We start from the raw sequence: 11,939 nt of genomic DNA on the forward strand, positions 1-11,939 counted from the left end.
ACTCTGGTATTTTTCTTATTATTACTTTTTAAATGTTTATTTTTGAGACAGAGAGAGAGAGAGAGCAGGAGCAGGGAAAGGGCAGAGAGAGAGACACAGAATCTGAAGCAGGCTCCAGGCTCTGAGCTGTCAGCACAGAGCCACACGCTTGGCTCAAACTCATGACCATGACCTGAGCCGAAGTCGGATGCTTAACCGACTGAGCCACTCACGTGCCCCTCTTATTTTTAATATACTTATATCATATTTGCTGATCGACTCTTTCTAAAGTTACTCAAACTCAGAAGAAGCTCTCCTCTGTGTCACATTTACATCCTTCAAGCCAGCAGGAGATCTCAAAACAATGTACTACTGTTAACAAAGAGGATGGGGGGGGGGGTGACTCAGGGCAAACTCTTCATTATTCCTGGGAAAACAATCTCAGACTGATAATCACCTTGGAGTGTGTTCTGTTCTCTTGATTCTAGTATTTGAGGCCCCTTAGAGTGTGAGGGAGACAGACCAGCTCAGCCCCTGGAGACAACAGTCACGCAAACAGGTGGAACAGTTAGTGAGGGCACGGGCTTTAGGCCCTCACAGTCTATCCCAAGGAGAATGGCCTCAGATTTGCTAACCCCATTTGCTTGTCCCTAAATTTGGCAGAGTTGGAGGAAATAAAACTCCTGCCCTCTTTCAAAATAAACGATGGCAGGGACTCAGTTCCCAGGTCCTATTTCTGGGCATAGAAACATTCCAAGTCTCTGAGCTCAGTAGTAACAGAAGCTCCTGGCATCAACACAATGCTTTAGAAAGACCCATGTATCTCTGCCCTGCTTCACACTTGAGAATAGGAACAAGAAGGTATCTGGGTGAGAGGAAGGGAGGAGGCAATGACTGAACATTTTGTCTTTTCTTATGACCTTCCTAACTGTTCTCAGCTGGGGCTTCATGGAAACAAGTGGCTGTGTTCTTGGGTGGAATGGCAGGAACTGCTATTTCCTATACTCTGTGTTTTCTCTTTTCTTCCAGAATACCCTATTTTTACCTAGGTATATGTCTATTCTGAGCAAACACATTTCCCAGCATTCTCTGCAGCTAGATGCGGCCATAAGACCAAGTTCCGGCCAACGGGGAAGTGTGCAACAGCCCCCTGGAACTTTCCTTGAAAGATAGCTGGCATGCTTCATTTTTCCTTCTTCCTCCCCTTGCATACATCCTGCCTCTTCAATTGCAGAAAGATTGCTAGGATTCCTAGCACCATCTTGGACTATGAGGTCAAGGGCCACACTCTAAGGGGAGCAAGCAGTGAGCAGGAAACAGCCTGAGTTTTCATGAGACTACATGGAACAGAGCTACTAGAGCATTCTGGACTGCCCCTTGTGGGCTTCTTTCTTTATAACGCCATGTTCTTTACATGTAGCTGAATCTAACTGAAACTGGTGTAGGTGACATTCAGCAAGTCACTAAAAGCAAATGCATAAACCTGGATAGTATTCAATGACACCAAGCCAATTTTTTCAAAGGAGTTTTCCTGAGGCCAGAGATATGCTCTAGGAAACTCAGTGAAAAGCGTGACTGAGTGAAGAATCCTGAGAGGTGACCCATGTCATCTTCCAACTTCAGAAAAAACACATGAAGTACCAAAGTCTGGGCATTTGTAGGTGTCCCCGTGGGTCACAGGCCTGAGAAGATGGAATCTCCAGGCAAAGGGAGAAGTCTTAACCCGAGTCACATGCCGTTACCCATTCATGTCATTTGAGGAGTATTAACTAAATTCTGTAACTGGCAGAAGAGAGTATCTGGGTAAGCATTTTTCCTTTGAAAATTAGCTGTCTGCCAGTATGCAAGTTACTCAACCTCCCTGGGTCTGTTTTCTCATCTGCAAAATGAAGAATGAATCCTCCTCACAGGAAGGGTGCCTGGGTGGGTGGCTCAGTCAGTTGAGCGCCGGACTTCGGCTCCATGTCAAGGGCTCATGCCCCGCATGGGACTCACTGATGTCAGCACAGAGGCCGCTTCAGATTCTCTATCCCCCTCTCTCTCTGCCCCTCCCCCTACATACTCTCTCTCTCAAAAATAAATAAACATTTTAAAAAAGGAAAGTGGTCCCCCAAACCACGAACTGATCCATGACAAAGTTTTCATCTACCCTCTTGATGAAAATGGCTGGCTGAAATGTAAACCGGGTTCTCTTGCAAAGAATTTTATATACTCTGTGATAAGGTTAGTATTAAAATGTTTGTTGGGGTGCCTGGGTGGCGCAGTCGGTTAAGCGTCCGACTTCAGCCAGGTCACGATCTCGCGGTCCATGAGTTCGAGCCCCGCGTTGGGCTCTGGCCTGATGGCTCGGAGCCTGGAGCCTATTTCCGATTCTGTGTCTCCCTCTCTCTCTGCCCCTCCCCCGTTCATGCTCTGTCTCTCTCTGTCCCAAAAATAAATAAAAAACGTTGAAAAAAAAATTTTTTTAAATGTTTGTTGTTTTAGAAATGACTGCAGGGGCACCTGGGTGGCTCAGTCGGTTCAGCATCCAACTTCGGTTCAGGTCATGATCTCATGGTTCGTGGGTTTGAGCCCCGCATCGGGCTCTGTGCTGACAGCTCAGAGCCTGGAGCCTGCTTCGGATTCTGTGTCTCCCTCTCTCTCTGCCCCTCCCCCACTTGTGTTCTGTTTCTCTATCTCTCAAAAATAAATAAACATTGAAAAAAAATTAAAAAAGAAAAAAAGAAGTGACTGCAATCACAGGGGCACCAGGGTGGCTCAGTCAGTTAAGCGGCCAACTTTGGCTCAGGTCATGATCTCATGGTTTGTGTGTTCGAGCCCCACGTCAGGCTCTGTGCTGACAGCTCAGAGCCTGGAGCCTTCTTTGGATTCTGTGTCTCACTCTCTCTCTGCCTCTGCCCCACTCATGCTCTGTGTCTCTTGAAAATAAATGAATGTTAAAAAAAAAAAAAAGAAATGACTGCAATCACAGATGGAACTGATATTTTGGGTGGTAGGGCATTTTAGGGTGGTAGGGTGGTAGGGTAGACTCCTCTCCTTTGCCTACATTGTATTTTTCCTGGGCCAGACACTGGGCTGAGTGCTTCAGACAGGTTAACTCACTCCTCACATCCACCCTAAGATGCCAGAATTACCATCTTTTTTCCCCCCAGATGGAGAAACTAAAGCTCAGAGAGATTAGGTACATTGCCCAATGTCAGATGGTTAGCAAAATGCATTCACGGAATCTCCAGCCTCCCGCCTCCACACTGAACCCGAGTAGGATATTTCAGTAGCTAACAGGAAATGGCATAGTGTAAGTAAAGCCCCCGGCACAGTGTCTAGCACATAGTGGGTACTTCATTCGTTCCTTCCATATTTACTGGGCATCCACCATGTGCCAAACACTGTTATGCCTTGAGAGACAGCAATTAAGAATATAGATGGAAACCCTGTCCTGTGGAGCTTACATTCTAGGACTCATTACATCTGTGATGGCATCTTCTGCTGCAGCTTTCACCTACATGCACTCTTTCTGCTCATAGGAGGAATGAAAAAGGTTTGTGGCCATGTTCAACTCTACAACCCTACAACGGCAGAGCAGACATCAGGGGAGAAATGGGGCCCTCGTGCCAACAGCTGCCAGCTTCCTCCAGGAGGGTGAGCAGTGGTGCTCTCTTAAGGAAGAGGAGAGGTGATGGGGACAGGAAGAAGTGGGTGAAGCGTGAAGGCTGGAGGCCAGAAGACCAGGACCCAGGGCTGGAAGCTTTTTCCAAATAGTTTGGGCAGATACGATGTCAGTGCAGAAACCTAAAGTTCTGTGGGTGGTTGGTGCCTAGTTGCCCCTCCCACCTCTAACCTCCCTTCCACCTGTGCCACCAACAAGCCAGGCACCTTCAGGATTGATCGGAGCAGTGCCGATGGGAGAAGACTGAGGCTTCCCTGGGGGCCTGTGTGTCTCAGACTCCACAGCTTTCTTGCAGGGAACCATGCCAAATGAAAGGACTTGGGGTCAGAAGTTCTGTTGCAGTACTGGCCCTGTAACTTGACGTATTTACCTCTTATCTCCTCTGTGAACCCTACTTCATGGGGTTCTTGGAAAGATTAAAGCACTGGGCACTTGCTTACAGTAGGCTGTCTTCTTTGTTGTGTTGGTTGCTTTGCCCAAGAGCAGGATGAAAAAATTGTTGGGAAAAGAGGAAGGATGAGCTTCTGCTCCTTCCTTACTGTTCCCCCACTCTGGCTGGGTCCATTGCCTTGTCCCCACACCCTCTGCTCATTCCTATTCTCCCATCTCTCACCCCTGGAGTAGTCCCTGAAGCACCCCCAGAGAACCCACTGGGTCCCGGGGACCACAGTTTGCAAACCATGCAAACCAAGTCGAGACAATACTCTCCCAAAGAAATTTATTTCAGATTTTAGTATCAGTCTTCAAAAAAGCATCAGTGTTATTTAAAAGAGAGACAGAGAGTGAAAGAGGACTTCAACTACCTCCATTCTGACCTTGGTCTGTATTTTCTAATTGATTAAGTTCTTCTTTCCAGCTTATCTCTTAACTCAGGCAAAAGACCCTGCAGGCAGAGCATCCTCTGATGGGAACTGAAACTACCCCCTGAGGCAACAAGCACCGCCCTGAGCCAGCAAGAGACTCCACTCCGACTGACTCCAGGACAATGTGCAATTTGATCTTCGCTGCCCTCCTGCACTTTCCCACCAACCTTTGTCCCACATTTTCTCATATAAACCTGGAAGTATTTTCAGCACTTTGGAGACAGTCTTTGAGAGTCTAGTCTGCTGTCTTCTCAGTGTTGGCCTCACTGAAATAAACTCCTTTCTTCTTCACCACCACTCATTTCTCTGCCTTTGGGTTTTGTCGGTGACAAGTGGCGGAACCTGGTCTGTGTGGGGCCCCCGGAGCCAGGTGCTCTGATACCCCTCTGCCCTGGCTACAAGAGTGGGGACCATAATAAAATCAGAAACTCTTGGGGTAGTGGGACTTAGGCACTGAGATTTCTTTTTTTTAAACTCCCCAGGTGACTACCATTAGCCAGAGCTAGGAAAGCACGGATTAAGGAGGATAATCACAACATAAAGGAAATTTCTTAATGCTCAAATGCATAAAATGCTTGGAGGATGCCAGTAAGGTAGTAATAAATTCTGCTTTGGGAAGGAAGAGGATGTCAGGAAATCAACAGAGAGGAGGTGACATTTAAGCTCAACTTTAAATGATGAACAGGGGTCTCTAAGGCCTTGCCACTTGAAGCGTGGTCTGCAGACCAGCAGCTGGAACATCTCCCAGGTGCTTGCTGGGAGTGCAGGATCCTGGGTCCCCTCCCCACCTACTGGATGTGAGTGTGCATGTTAACAAGCCCCCCAGGTTATTCATGTGCACTGCAGAATCTGGGATGCCTTGGGGTAAATGGACAGGGTGGAGAAGAGCTTTGCCACTACAAACCTGGTCGGTTTAGATTAAACAATGGTTTACTATAGCCGAGGTTTATCTTTCAATTTCTCTTTTAAAATAAATCCCAAACCTAATGTTCTCAATGGCTGACCCAAATGTCATTTCGTAATGACATCTGAAGGTCTGAGGGTGAGGATTGAGTGCTTTATCCAATCTGCTAATGGCGAATGTTTTTATACTACCCATGCAGATGCTCACCGGTGACTCCGGGGGTGGGACAGGCTGGGACAATGCAGCCTCCTGGCACAGGATTTGGGTCTCTGTGCAAACCGGCCAGCACGTTCACCCTCGGACGGGTTGGGCACGCAGCCTTCCTTGTGGGAACCATTTTAACTCCTGCCACATTTCCTAGTGACCGTGTGGGGGTGGGGGCATCAGCTGCTTCCAATCCAGTGTTAATCCCACAAGCACAGCTGTCTGTTCTTTTGCAACGAAAGGAAAAAGGAAGAGGTCTATGGTGGTGGGGTTATGAATCATGCTGGTCTGTACCATTTAAACGGGACATGCAACCCCCAAACTATAACCTATTGACTATTTCAAGAGTAAGGAATTTGAGAAACGGCTTGTGCAGGACGGACTTTCTGACCGTCCCCTGAAGCAAGTCATAACCTTTATGTGACAGCTGCCCTTTCCACACCCACAGGAAAGGAGCACCCTTATCTCCAAAGATGAAGGGACACAGGAAGGAATTTGAAGAAACAAGGCTTGCTAAATCCCCCCACCCCCATTTACTACACTTACCTCATACCTTTTGTCCTATCATATCTTCCCATGACGCTTCACACTTCATCAAATCTAGCACAAAAACACTCAGGTTTAGCCATTTCTTTGGGTCTTCATTTCTTTTCAAATCCTCGGTGTCACATGAGACTTACATTAGATAAACATGTATGCTTTTCTCCTATTAATCTTTCTGTCTTTTTCAGTTTCACTTGCAGACTCAGCCAGGGACTCTAAGAGGGTCGAGGAAAACTTTCCTTCCCTATAACAGCATAAGTGATGGAAACCCATACTGCTTCGCCCTGGCCGCCCTGAATAGCTGCAGGTCCCACAGGCCAGCTTCCAACCTCAAGAGCTAGCCACGTGTCCTAGTTGACTCTAAGTTTCTACCTGGGTGTAGGGGTGACTCCATGCCCACATGTCTCAGCACAACCCAGACCAGCTTGGGTTTTCTTTTCTTTCTACTCTTTCCAACCTCATTTCTGCCCATCTAAGTAAGGGAATAAATTGCCCTTTTTCCTGAAAATACTATGGGAAATAATAATTGCTTCACGAAATCCACCTACCTAAATGTATTGAACACAATTATGGAAGACAGCACGCTTTGGTGGGTATGTGGTAGGGGCAATCCTTCCCACCTCAGCAGGGTTTACGTGAGAATTGAATTGGGAACCACATATCCACTCTCACCACAGTGCCAAGCACAAGAGAATGCACTCAATACCTGGCCCTTTACATAATGAGGTTGCTTTAACATCTGTTCTATCTTCCCTGATGGCTGAAGCAGTGGCCACACTGTCTCCGGTGGTGCCCGCCCCATGCATGTGGGAACAGAGGATGGCACAAGTCCTCAAGACTGTTGCTGGTCCACAGACCTGGCAACTAGGTTATAAACACTGTTTTCAGACCGGTCGCCTAAATTCCAATATAATAATTTGGGAAACCAACCACTGAGATCACAATCCTCATTCAGGCCAGGTATGCCACTGTGTTATGTTTAAATCCTCCAAGAAAACAAGAGTCTAAAATATTCTTTCCATAATAAATAGCAGTAATTCTCTGAGCCTTTTCCCTTCTACCTCCCTAAATCACTTATAGTTAGGTCCCTCTTCTTTAACATCTCTCTGTGTGCTTGATCCCACCAAGCCTTTGGCCTCCATCTTGCCATGTCTGATCACAGTGTTTATCCTTCTCTATTTTTATGGTTAGCATTTGCCCCCAGCTGTACCCTCCTCCGTTTGAGAGTCTCCCTTCTTCCAGTTTCTAAAGCACAACAGTCTTCTGGGTCTCCTACTTCTCTGATCAGTCCTTCTCTTCCCACCTAAAAATAAACTCCTAAACTCCTGTCTGCAGACTTCTTCTCTTCTGCTTTGCTCCTGGAGCTCCACCCACTCTGACAGCTTCACTGAGCTTTGAGCTTCATTGAGCATCTAAGAGGGAGCCTTACCTCCCTCCAGCCCCAGACCAATGTTTATAACTTTCATTCACATCTCCACTTGTCTGCCAGGACCAAACTCCTCACCCTCCACAGGGAATAGCTCTTTCCCCTGGCTTCCCAGTCTCTGTTAATGTCAGCACACAGGCTGTGGCTCTCACATATAACTGAACCTAATGTGAACTTTCTCCACTATACTTATCATTATTTTTCCCCCTCATCGGTTCCCTCAGACTACGCAGCTTTCCATTTTTTGAATTCCTGGTCTCCCTTCTGCAGATGTTTACAAAAATACTGAACCAAATCAAAATGTCTTAGAAGAGTTCTAACTTTCTAAACTTTCTAAACCTTCTAACTTTCTAACACAGAGCTCTGATCATCTTCAACATGTGTGGCCCAGACCAGACCAGACAAATCTCTTCCCCAGGTTTATTCTAAGCAGAATAAACCTAAAAGGACTCTTGATATCAGGGTCATGGAACTAGAAAGATGGGAACCTGAGACTTTTGTACATTTGGTAGGGTATCTGCCCACTGTCTCCTGAACAGCTCAGCTTTCCTTCTGCCATGTTACCATCCCCACTCTCCTTTTCTACCAGTTGAAATTATATCTATCCATTGCTCAGAATTTACCACAAATAGCATTTATTCCTCAAATTCTATGATCTCTCTCTCTCCTTTGAAACACATCCACTGCTGGGGCGCCTGGGTGGCTTGGTCGGGTAAGCGTCCGACTTCGGCTCAGGTCATGATCTCACGCTCCATGGGTTCGAGCCCCGCGTCGGGCTCTGTGCTGACAGCTCAGAGCCTGGGGCCTGTTTCAGATTCTGTGTCTCCCTTTCTCTCTGCCCCTCCCCTGTTCATGCCCTGTCTCTCTCTGTCTCAAAAATAAATAAACGTTAAAAGAAAAAAATTTGAAACACATCCACTGCAATGTAAACTTCTTAATCACTGAAAGGTGTTGCCCATTTATTTCTGTATCTGCCATCACCCCATTCCCCCACCCAGGCACGAGCACCTGAGGACAAGTGCATAATAAATGTTGGTTCTGTGGTGTCAAAGAAGTATGTCCAATCACCAGCTTTTGTATAATACCTATTTCATTTATCCAACATGCATATTTTTTCACAATTTAATATTGGTGAAATCAGGACTCATAATCACTAGCATGCTGTAATTTAATTCATAGCATTTTTTTCTTTCTTGGTGGTACATAAAATATGGGTGCATCTTACATCAATGGTGCCTTAGAGTCAGTGAAATAAAGTATCATTCAAGCATCCCTGATAACAATCATGTTTACTGCTGTCTTCCTGCCTCTAGAGTGAATCATTCCATGTCCTCAACATTTCCTTAGTTCCTGTTTTCTACTCCTACTATGGTCTCTTCTTTTTTTTGTTAATGTTTATTTACTTTTGGGAGAGAGAGACAGAGCACAAGCGGGGGAGGGGCAGTGAGAGGGGGAGACACAGAATCCAAAGCAGGCTCCAGGCTCCGAGCTTGCAGCACAGAGCCTGACGCTGGGCTCGAACTTGTGAACCAGGAGATCATGACCCGAGCCAAAGTCAGATGTTTAATCAACTGAGTCACCCAGACACCCCTACTATTGTCTCTTCTTTACCTCCTTTTAATTCTCTACTTTTCTTAAGTAGAGTCAGACTGTGTTACACTGCAGTAAGGCAGTGTTAAATACAGTGGTGTCATTATATTATGATTCTACATGATAAAATGCTATTTATGATTGTAAACATCATACTATTAACTATTAACTCCAGTTAAATATGTAAGCTAGTTAAAATACATCTTTATTTTTTTGAGTGTGAACAGGCTACCATGTTATATGAGCCTCAATTTATGAAGACAACATAGTCAGAAGCAGAGCAGTATTGGGATTAAATAAGACAACTACAGCAATCTATTTAATGACAACATAATTATTCTTTGAGTAGCACTGTGGCCTACGAGAATCTATAGAGAGTAAAAATTTCTAAACAAGTCCAGATGCCCTGTACCATCCAATAATCCTTGTTTTTCATAGTTTCATCTTTCATCTGTCCATGAGGCTAGGAAACCCAGTGGTTCTGGGCCAGACAACTCCAGGGAGGGGGCGCTGTCCTTGTTGGCACTGGCATGGGGGAAGCCTGCCATGACCCTAGTGTTGTGGAAAGTGCTGGTCTTTCACCTCCTCTTCCCATAGCCTAGGACCCAGCAAAACAGATGACTTGTCCCACAAACCTTACACTGTGCAGCCCCAGACTTTCCTGCTGCTCTCATGCCCCTGCTCAGGCTGACCCCTTCATCCACAGCAGCACTATCTAACAGGACTTTCTGTGATTGCGGAAACATTCTCTAGGTCTGCACTATCCACATGCGGCAATTGAGAAGAGCACTTGGAAAATGTGCCTAGTGCAGTGGCAAGAACCGTACTTTTAACTTAAATTTAAATAGCTACATGACTAGTGGCTACCATATTGGATGGCACAGATCCAGTACGTACTTTTCTACATGTGCGATGTGCGTCTAGCATGTTCATCTCCAAATCTCCAACCTTCAAGGGGCAGCTCAGGGGTGTTTTCTCCATGAGATCCAGTGTTCCCAGTAGAAATCATTCTCTCCTTCCTCTGCACTCCCATTACACTTTGAACCACTACTGTAGCATTTAACACTTCTTAACTTGTAGATATTTGTGTACACTGTCCTCTATATATGCATACCCTCTCTGACAGCTGCAACTAACTCTTGTTCTTAGTTTGAACATCCCAGTGCAAGGCATGTTTAAAATGTTTGTTGCATGAATCTATAATAGCAACCCAGCGATCAGCATTAACAATAAGTAATTTACAAAGATTGCTGTGCACTAAAGGATTAGCCTTGACAAAAGAAAGGGTTTGTGTCAGCCTCAGCTCCGTGGAGGTAATTTCTAAGCCCTTGGAATATACTGCCTGATAGGAGAGTCTTTACCTTGGAGCCTTGGGTCAAGCCAGATAGTCTATACTAACAGTGTGATTTATGATGGAGGCCTAAGGATAAGAGTTGTCAGCTCAACCTCTGAAAGGGCTCGAGACTAAGGTCAGCCAGGTGGGCAGTTAGCTGTATCTACATTGGCCAGCCCCTAATAAAAACTCTGCACACCTTGATGGACTTGGGTACATTTTCTTGGTTGGCAATACTTGGTACATATTGTCAAACATCATTGCTGAGAGAAATAAGCACTAACTGCATGGTTTCACTGACAGAGAATAGTTAAAAATTGTGCCTGGTCTCTCCTGCTCCCTGCCCTAAATGCTGCTTTCCTTCACTGATTTTAATCTGTGTCCTTTTACCACATCCAAGCATAACTGTGAGTATAATGGTTCTTCTGAGTTCTGAAAGTCCTTCCAGTGAATTATTAAACCTGAGAGTGGTCTTGGGAACCTCCCAAACTCGCAGTTGCCCAAGGTAATCTATGCCATATTATTGCCTGGAGGCTGTCCTGTTGAGAGTTTAACTCCTCAAATCCCAGTCCTGATCACACAGCCTCTGTACTGGTAGGGTTGGTGGCCAGAGATGGTGAGTCTGGGTCTCAACAGGGACAGTAGAGTGGCAAAGCAAAGGGGTGTCTGGGACCAGGATCACACAAGGAATGGGTATGGGAACAGAGGAAATGGGTGGGTAACTGACGAAAGGAAGGACCAGAGAAGCGGAGATGCATAGGGCAACCGTATGGCGGTTGTGGTGCGGGAGAAGTGAGCAGATCAAGGATGTACGGGCCCTTGACTTGAAACTTCAGGAGGCTCTGGTACCTACCTGTGCTCTAATCTTCAGGAACTAAAAAGCTCTGCCCCTGGAAGTCAGGAGCTGCAAAGCAGACTCCACAGGCCAGAGCTCACTTGATTTAAGGCAGGGTTATACTCTCTTCCTGTACCATTTGTATACTTGTGACCAAAGGACTAGATGCTCAGACCCTGAGCAGGAAGGTAGAAGGGGCAGCAGGTAGGGGACAGAGCAGAACAACTTCTTTTATTAAACAAGAAATCTGAGCTGGGCATTCCCTCCCTACTCCCCAGATCAGCCCTCTGATTCCAAGTGCTGTGATTTTTTTTTTTTTAATTTTTTTTTCAACGTTTTTTATTTATTTTTGGGACAGAGAGAGACAGAGCATGAACGGGGGAGGGGCAGAGAGAGAGGGAGACACAGAATCGGAAACAGGCTCCAGGCTCCGAGCCATCAGCCCAGAGCCTGACACGGGGCTCGAACTCACGGACCGCGAGATCGTGACCTGGCTGAAGTCGGACGCTTAACCGACTGCGCCACCCAGGCGCCCCCCCAAGTGCTGTGATTTAAAGAAAAGGCCCCCTTCTCAAAATCATATCCTTTATATTTC

The sequence above is a fragment of the Panthera tigris genome, chromosome B2 (assembly GCF_018350195.1).
Source record: "Panthera tigris isolate Pti1 chromosome B2, P.tigris_Pti1_mat1.1, whole genome shotgun sequence".
In the NCBI taxonomy this organism is placed as follows: domain Eukaryota; kingdom Metazoa; phylum Chordata; class Mammalia; order Carnivora; family Felidae; genus Panthera; species Panthera tigris.